Here is a 9,471-nt window from a genome sequence, read left to right as displayed (position 1 = left end):
TGTCCAGTCCTTTTATTTTCTCACACAAGATTAAAACTCGGTTACATTTTCAAACCAGATTACTCTTAAGATTTTCTGTTAAAACAAACCTATATGATATTTTTCCAGAAATTACTTTTACCCAGGAATACCACACTGAAATATATACTCAGAATTTTAAAAAATCTTATATAATTATAAGATAATGAAATGTTCCCTGTTGAATATTCAAAACTGTTCAGTTCAAGAATTACTGTTTAATTTATTTATTGGTTTAATAACTGATTATTATCTAGTTTTTATAACAAAAGTGTTAAAAGCTAATTGTTTTAAAAGCGACAGTTATGAAAACTTCGTTATACAATTCTGTTTTGTGTCTACCAGTCGTTCGTTGTGTACGCAGTTTTAATTATTGCACTAGGCATTTGTAATACTGTTCACGTCATCTTACACCAGAGGTAGGCAACTCAATGGTCACTGGCGGCATGTGATCATGTAACAGTCTTTTGGAATAATAAAGGACAGTGGTACATTTGTTCTCGAACAATTCGATTTTCGAACATATTGTTTGAGAAAAAAATATCTCGGTTGTCTAACATAAACTCGGTCCCCGGACCAAGCTGTCGTGGCCCGAACCCCCGAAATAAACCGAACGACCCTTCGACCATTTTCGGCCCACGCCAAGCTTGCCCAAAACACTTTACCTGCACCTGTCACTCAGTCCACACCTCCGCTAAAATCTGATGTGAACGTTCTCGTTTTTCTTTTTGTTTCGTTGTTTTTCTTAATATTCTGATTAAATGAGCCACCTTTGGGTCAAAGAAGGATAATGAAAGCAGCAAACCAAAAAGAAAAATTGTTAGAGCCACAATAGAGGTGAAAAAAAGATCTCATAGCGAAGTATGAGAGTGGTGTTCGCGTGTCTGACCTTGCTACACAGTTTGATATAGCGAAGTCTACAGTCTGCACCATACTAAAAAATAAAGAGGTCATCAAAGGAGCTGATATTGTAAAAGGAGTGACAGAGCTTACGAAACAAAGATCACAAACAATGGAAGAGGTAGAAAAACTGTTGTTGATTTTGGTAAACGAAAATACAATTAGCTGGTGATAGCATTTCTGAGACAATCATTTGTGAGAAAGCAAAGCAGTTGCATGCCGACCTCCTGAAAAACACCCTTGGAACTGTGCTGATAAAAGTGATGCCTTTAAGGCCAGTAGGGGTGGTTTGAAAAATTCAGGGAGAGAAGTGGCATACATAGTGTGGTGAGACATAAGGAGGGTGCCAGTTCTAAAAAGCACGCTGCTGATAAATTTGTTAGGAAATTTATGGACTATGCAGAAGTTGAGAGTTTTATTCCCCAATAAGTATTCAACTGTGATAAGACAGGCTTCTTTAGAAAGAAAATGCCAAAGAGGACCTACATCACCAAGGAGGAGAAGTCACTGCTAGGACACTAGCCAATGAAGGACAGGCTAACTCTATTGTTATGTAGCAATGCAAGTAGGGACTTAAAACTTAAGCCTTTGCTTGTGTGCCTTTCTGAGAACCCGAGGGTTTTTACGGAAATAATATCCTGAAAAGTAAACTAAATGTCATGTGGAGGGCTAATAGTAAAGCATTGGTAACCAGGCAATTTTTTATGGAGTGGGTCCATGAAGTGTTTGCCCCAAGTGTAAAGAATTACCTCACGGAAAAACAGTTGCCACTCAATGCCCTTCTTGTGATGGACAATGTACCTGCTCACCCACCAGGCTTGAAGGATGGGTTGGTGGAGGAGCACAGTTTCATTACAGTGAAGCTCTTGCCCCCTAACACGACTTCTCTCATTCAGCCCATGGACCAACAGATCATATCGAACTTTAAGAAACTCTACACCAAAGCACTGTTTCAAAGGTGCTTTAAAGTGACCTCTGACACAGTGTTAACCCTCAGAGTTCTGGAAAATTTACTTTAATATCCTCCATTGCTTGAGGGTCATAGACAAAGCCTAGAGGGAAGTGTCTTTGACAACCATGAACTCAGCCTGGAAAAAATTGTGGCTAGGCTCAGTAGCAGATAGAGATTTTGAAGGCTTTGAGACTGAGCCTGTCGTCGAGGGTATTGTCTCACTAGGCAAGTGTATGGGCTTGAATGTGAGTGGTGATGATGTGGAGGAATTGTTGAAAGACCACAATACTGAGCTCACCACGAAAGAACTCCAAGATATTCAGAAGGAGCAGCAACAGAAGGCAGCTGAGGAGGAGGGAAGGGAGGATGTTCCCAGTTCACTAATCAAGGAAATGTGTGTAAAATGGGGAGAGTTACAAAGTTTTGTGGAAAAATTTCACCCTAACAAAGCTGTAGCAAACTGCAGCATAAACCTTTTCAATGTTAATGCCATGTCTTACTTCAGAAACATTTTAAAATGCAGGCAGAAACAAAACTTCATTAGACAAGTTTTTAGTGAGAAATAGGCCCAGTGAGTCTCAAGCAGGTTATAGCAGTGCAAAGAGACAGAAAAGAGAAAGAACCCCAGTAGGAGAGTTACCTGACGTTTTTATGGAAGGTGACTCCCCTTCCAAACAGTAATAACCCTCCTACTCTCCACGCTTCTCACCACCTTTCACTTACGCCATCAGCTCTCCTCAGCACAGGTAAAGTGCAGTTAAATTTTCATTTATTGTTTTTTCTTGTGTTTATAGTTTTTGTGGTTGACATGTAAGTATTATTATACAGGTATAAATAAGCAATATTTTTAATTAAAATGCTTCATAATGCGTAATGTTTGGAGGTCTGTAATGGATTAATTCAGTTTACAGTATTTCTTACAGGAAAAATTGATTCGGTTTTCGAACAAATCGGTTTTGGAACAGCCTTTTGGAACAGATTAAGTTCGAGAACCGAGGTACCACTGTATACAACTTTAAACAACACTTTAATTTTCACAACGAATTTGATGTAAAATTTCCAGTTCATTGCAAAAATCGTATGAATAAAATTATCCGTTTGAAAGCGCAACTTCATGAACAAAAGGGAGGCCTAAAAAGTTTTTTATCACTGGTAGAACTAGTTATGTTAGCTCGTTATAAAGTAGCTTAGATTCTAGCTCAAGAAAAGAAATCATTTTCTGATGTTGAACTAGTAAAAGAAATATTGATTGTAGTCATTGAAACTATGTTGAAGAATTATTATTCGAAAATAAAAGATGATATTCTTCTTAAGGTAAATACTTTGTAATTAAGTCGAAGAACAATTGACCGCAAAATGATAGAGTTAGCGCAAGACATAGAAAACCCGTTGCTTGAACAACTAAAATACCGTTCGCATTTTTCTTTAGCACTACATGAGTCAACAGATGTTAGTGACACTGCACAGCTGATATTTTGGGTTCCACATGTAACTTCACATCTTCAAGTGAGGGAAGAAATCTTGGCCTTTGTGGATTACGAGATCGAGCATGTGAAAAAAAACATCTTTGATATATTTATTGAAATGTCAAAAAATTTCAATCTGGGCCGAAATTAGGATTTGTTTCTCTTTTGAAGCAGCATTTAATTGAAAATAATGTGAAGTCCACGTGCCATCTTTCCATTGCATTTTGCATCAGTAAAATTTATATGATCAGAGGTCTAAAAGTGATGAATTGAAAAATTTGATGGATGTTGTTGTAAAAATTATGATTATATTAGAAGTGGAAACTCTCTCATCTATCAACAGTTTGTTAAGTCTTTGAGGAAAGGCGGTGACTGTACTTTTGATGATCTTACTGATTTTGCAAATATAAAATGGTTAAGTACAGGAAAAGTCTTGGAACGATTTACTTTCTTATTTCCTCAAATAAAAGAGAATTTTGTTGAAAAAATAAGATTGAAAATTTCCCTGAAATTGAAACTTTGTCACGACAGTGTGATTTATACTATGTGTGGGACATGATGACTCACTTGAATAATTTGAATATGAAGCTTCAGGGAAGAGGTAAAATAATAAGCGAGCAATTACAGTCTATTCATGAATTTCAGTTAAAGCTAAACCTCCTTGTGGAACAATTACAAAAGAATGATTTGACACATTTTGCAAAGTTGAATAGTTTTCTACAAAATAATAAAAACTATGATTTATCTGATGCTAAAGATGATCTCCATGTGAACTGGATCAAAATCTATCTCAAAAAATTGAATCACGTTCTCTGAATTTAAAAATTTGAAATTGATATTTGAATTTGTGCATGGTCTGTTTCAATTTGACTTAGGAAATTACTTTTTTTTTTTTACTTTCAATAAGTGTGGATTTTAAGAGGAGATGCTTACCCTGCAAAGTTAGAACACATAAAAGGTAAACAAAGATGTTCTATCAGAGGGACGTGGCTCACTATTCTGATAAATGAATCTTCCACATATAAATATAGCAATTTCAAAATTATTTTCCATGTTTGGATTCACGTAGGTGTGTGAGTCAACATTTTCTACAATAGATTTTCTCAAGTCTGGATACAAATTTCAGCTCACTAACATAAATTTAGAGCTAGAGCTAAGATGATCATTAAACATAGATATTAAGCCAAATTTCACGAAATTTGTTGATAAAAAGCTCCCTTAATTTTTACATTGAATATTAGTTGAAATACAATTATTTTGATTAAACTAACATCTTTTTTTTTTCTTTTTTGAATAGTATGGCCGACGTTGTTTTCATTAGGCACTATGAAAAATAAGTTGCCCATCCATGTCTTACGCTAAGCTTCTAAGGCTATCTTGTTGTATTTAATATTGTCGTTACTAGACAGATATATATTTCTAGATTTTACTGTTGCATGTTATATAAACAAGCAGATGCAAAGAAGAAAAGCAAATTGGTGAAAGTAAAAGTTGATCAAATAAATTCTGAACATGATTTTTCATGACATGACTGTCGTTGTTCAGGGAGATCCTGCGTACACAGATGGCACTGTATTATGGGTAATTGGAGCAGACGAAGGAGATTCCCCTTCTCTGTATATTACAGTAAATGATGTTTTAGGTCGGCATCCTCGAGTCAATGCAGAAAAAATATGTGTATGGTTCACTCTTTGCATTTAGTAATTCATTTTAGAGATGTTTTATGTTGTCATCTACACCAATACTTTTATTGTTCCTATCACTGTTTACTTCAGTCATGTCTTTTTCTACTCCTTCATTTTTTCATTACACCCTTTCTTGAAATCTATCAAAACTTATTTTTATATGAATGTTAAACTTGGCTATCATTTATAAACGAAAACAGTTATTGATGTGTTCTGTTACGGATGTTTTTAATGTGCTAAATTAATTAATGCTGTACTTGAAGTTAGTTTATTTTTAAAGCGCTCAATTAATTGTTTAGCTGTATAGAATGATAAAGAGAAGGATCTGAAACATTTACTTTCTTATCACGCGTGTAAAATACCATTTTAACAGCTATTTTATACCAGATATTGCTTTAATACAGTATAAGGCTCATAATACACTTTCTATCATGCCTTTAGTATTCTTTCATTCTTACACAGTCATCTATTAGTCTGTAGCGACCCGGTATGGCCAGGTGAGTTAAGGCGTTCTACTCGTAATCTGAGGGTTGCGGGTTTGAATCCCCGACACATCAAACATGCTGGATCTTTCAGTCGCGAAGGTGCTATAATGTTACGATCAATCCCATTTTTCGTCGGTAAAAGAGTAGCCCAAGAGTTGGCGGTGGGTGGTGATGACTAGCTGCCTTCCCTCTAGTCTTACACTGCTAAATTAGGGACTGCTGGCGCAGATAACCCTCGTGTAACTTTGCACGTAATTCAAACAAATAATTAGTCTGTAATTTGTCTTTGTTTTTCGATTCTCTTTCAAATGTTTTATGTGATCAAAACCATAACATTAAGTTTTTGAAGTACATTCGAAGTTACATGATAAATACGAAACAGTTGTAAACTAAGTAATATTTTCTCAAGATAGAGAGCTCAATTAGTTTATTTGATTTGTTCTGAATTTCGCGCAAAACTACACAAGGGCTATCTGCGCTAGCCGTCCCTAATTTAGCAGTGTAAGACTAGAAGGAAGGCAACTAGTCATCACCATCCACCGCCAACTATTGGGTTACTCTTTTATTAACGTATAGTGGGATTGACCTCACTTTATAAAGCCCCACGGCTAATAGGGCGAGTATGGTTTGTGAGGTATTTTAATCTGTGTTTGCTATCGCGCTTACAGAGTAACTTTGTACAAGTAAATGTATTTGTCTTACTTTAGTTAACATCATTTGTAAAGTAAACTACAACAGGTTACGACATCGTACATGTATCCAAGTTACATAAATGTTGAAGGATGAAATAAATTCGTTTGTTATACGTTAAGAATTAATTCCCCCAGATAATTTAAAAGAACCCGCCAACGAAATGTGTCACAACAATAAATTATCAGCACTATTTCATGCAATTATAAATCTGATACTTAATAAATTAAATATCCATGAAGTTCTTGTTATCAAATAGCTGAATCCTGCCTGTGACATTTAAATAATGTCTAAGAAAGTTTCATGTATTCTTAAATTAATTTAACATTTCATAATTTTTTAGCTCAGTTTCTGAAATAATGAGAGTTTATCTTCAAACCTTATCAAGTCAGTTTGATAATATTATATTTAAGTGAGGTGTGAGGTGTTAATTTTACGTCATTCAAACTTCTTCCTGTTTATTTTTTCCTTCTGACTGACGTTTTTTAAATTCTTTAATTGTCAAGTTTGCTGATTCCAAGAAAGAGTCACATCTTCTATTGTTTCTTTATTCTTATTTTGGAATTTTTATATTTATTATTTCTTTCCATAATATGAGCATTGCCAAATGAAAGTTTGGCTTAACGTAGAAGCCAAAGTTTTTTTACCACTATAAACAGGCTGAAGCAGTCTATTAAATCCAAAGCTCTATTACGAAATAATTTGACTAACTTGAAAAAAGCCTCAGTATAGGAGTCAAAAATTCCCTCTAGTCTTATAAACAGGATTGAGTAGCCCATTAAAACCAAAAGTATATTCTCCACCAACCTTAAATATCCTTGCAAGCGAACGGGAAATTCAACAATTTAAAAATGTATCAACCGCCCCATTCTCTAGTGCCTGGTGGCTATTCATGCCAAGATGCTATGAAGTGTCGCAAGTTTAACTTTTTTTTTTTTTTCAAATTATAGTTTATTTGTATTTATTACTATAATATGTTAGTAATACATCTTCCATAGTAGCTACATTTACAGTATTTTTGTAGTTACCTGGGCCTGGCATGGCCAAGCGCGTAAGGCATGCGACTCGTCATCTGAGGGTCGCAGGTTCGCGCCCGCGTCGCGCTAAACATGCTCGCCCTCCCAGCCGTGGGGGCGTATAATGTTATGGTCAATCCCACTATTCGTTGGTAAAAGAGTAGCCCAAGAGTTGGCGGTGGGTGGTGATGACTAGCTGCCTTCCCTCTAGTTTTACACTGCTAAATTAGGGACGGCTAGCACAGATAGCCCTCGAGTAGCTTTGTGCGAAATTAAAAAAAAACAACAAAAACTGGTAGTTACCAGTTTAAGAACCAATTTTCTGATTACATTCCTTTAAGTCTCACCCTGGAATTGTTTTTAATTTTTTTGATCATACCTTTTTCTTGCACCTAAGGAATTTTTTATTGTATTAATGATTGCTTCAGTGTTGTTATTGATGTTTTTCAACTAATCATGTTGAACTCTTATACATGAATGTGAATCTTTGAGAAAGAAAACCAAACACTTAAGCTCTGATGATTTAGAAGGCTGATTCTTTATTCCTGCTTGACAGCTTAAAATCCAATATCAGAAAGAATAACCAATAGTACTGATCAAAGACTACAATTCATAACATAGTTGTAGAGTATAACCAGGAAATTTCTCTCAATTGTTATAATAGAGCTGAAAGTAAAAAAGACCTTTCATTGGTCCAAATGCATTGTTTCAAAACAGCTAAGAATTTAAAATACACAATATAATTAAAATATATAAGAAATACTCAGTTACAGATGTGTAAACAGTAAACAATTAGTATAACTAATGCAAGAAGGGAGAAACACTAGAAATCATAGCTTAAAGTATTAAAAAATATACAAAATAACATTTTTTACTTATTGATCTCAGAGTACACTTACAACAAATTTATATTTCAGCACAACCAAGATAAGTACGTGTTCTTTTGTAGAACTATAACCCATAGGTTAATTTTACCATATTTTCATTGAATCTCAAACTTATCAATATTATAACATCAAAGCATAAAAGACAGTTGTTTAATGTATAATTTCAAAATTGAGTTCAACTAAAATCATTGTACAAAAATTGTTTATTATTTAAATGAACCTTTCATCTTAAAAAATAAATGAAAGACAAAACAGTAGTATTTTCTCGCTACAAATTCAATCTAAAAATATTTCAAGACAAATGATGAAATCATGATACATTTCTTAGCTAGAAATGGCAAAACCCAGATAATTTAATTGTCACAAGCCCTTTCTATCACAGAGAAAAATATTACTGTTAAAAGCTCATGGGAACCTGCCGAACAAAAAAAATTACCTTAAAGAGAATGACTGTATTTTGTTTTGACATTTTATATTGTTGAATCAATACATAAATAGAAAATCAGACGAGAGGTACAAGTAACATTAGACAAAAACTACAGATACTTTTTAAATACTTTAACAAGAATGTTAACCACAGTATTACATTTGGTTTGGCGAGATGACCATCTAAGGCTCATAGAATGAGGTGTGCTGTGATAGCCTTACTGAGAAGTAGGCTTACCATTTGTTCTGTGATAGCCTTACTGAAAAGTAGGCTTACCATTTACTCTTCCACCAACCAACCTTCTTCAAGTAGAATTTCAAAGCTCAGTTACAATCTACAAAATATGGCTTTCATTATCACAACCTTTGTTACCAAATGAATATGTAATAAATTTTATTAAAAACAATATACTTTTATTTTATTTATACTAGTAGAAGCAATGGTTCAAATAAAAACTTGTGGCAGATTTTTTAATATTTGCTTTAGGAAAGCAGGAAACCGTACACTTTCATTCAACGTTGAAAGTGCTCATTCTGGTATCAACTGTTAATGTTTATTGCACAAACACTGGATGCTAAATCACATACACAGATTACACCCCACAAACTAAACATTTAGAAAATAAAACCTTTGCTCTTTTTCAGATAACTGGTTTGATTAATTACCTCAAAAAATAACTGCATGAAATTGATTATTTAGTTATGTTGTCTCTGTTACTAACAGTTTATGCCTTCAGTGTTTCTTGAAAAAAACATTCTCAAATTTCTGAAGTGAAATGTTTATCAGTACATAAACAGTTATTTATAGCAGTAAATTACGTATTCCTCAAAGTCTTGCATACAGTGTTAAATTTCATAAGTACTGAACCATTTAAAACTGTACATGCATCAGAGAAAAACTAACACATTCAAGAAGCTTTGATCTCTTGCTAAATGCATGAAGTTG

This window comes from Tachypleus tridentatus, chromosome 7 (assembly GCF_004210375.1).
Source record: "Tachypleus tridentatus isolate NWPU-2018 chromosome 7, ASM421037v1, whole genome shotgun sequence".
Classification (NCBI taxonomy): domain Eukaryota; kingdom Metazoa; phylum Arthropoda; class Merostomata; order Xiphosura; family Limulidae; genus Tachypleus; species Tachypleus tridentatus.
Note: the sequence above shows the minus strand (reverse complement) of the source record.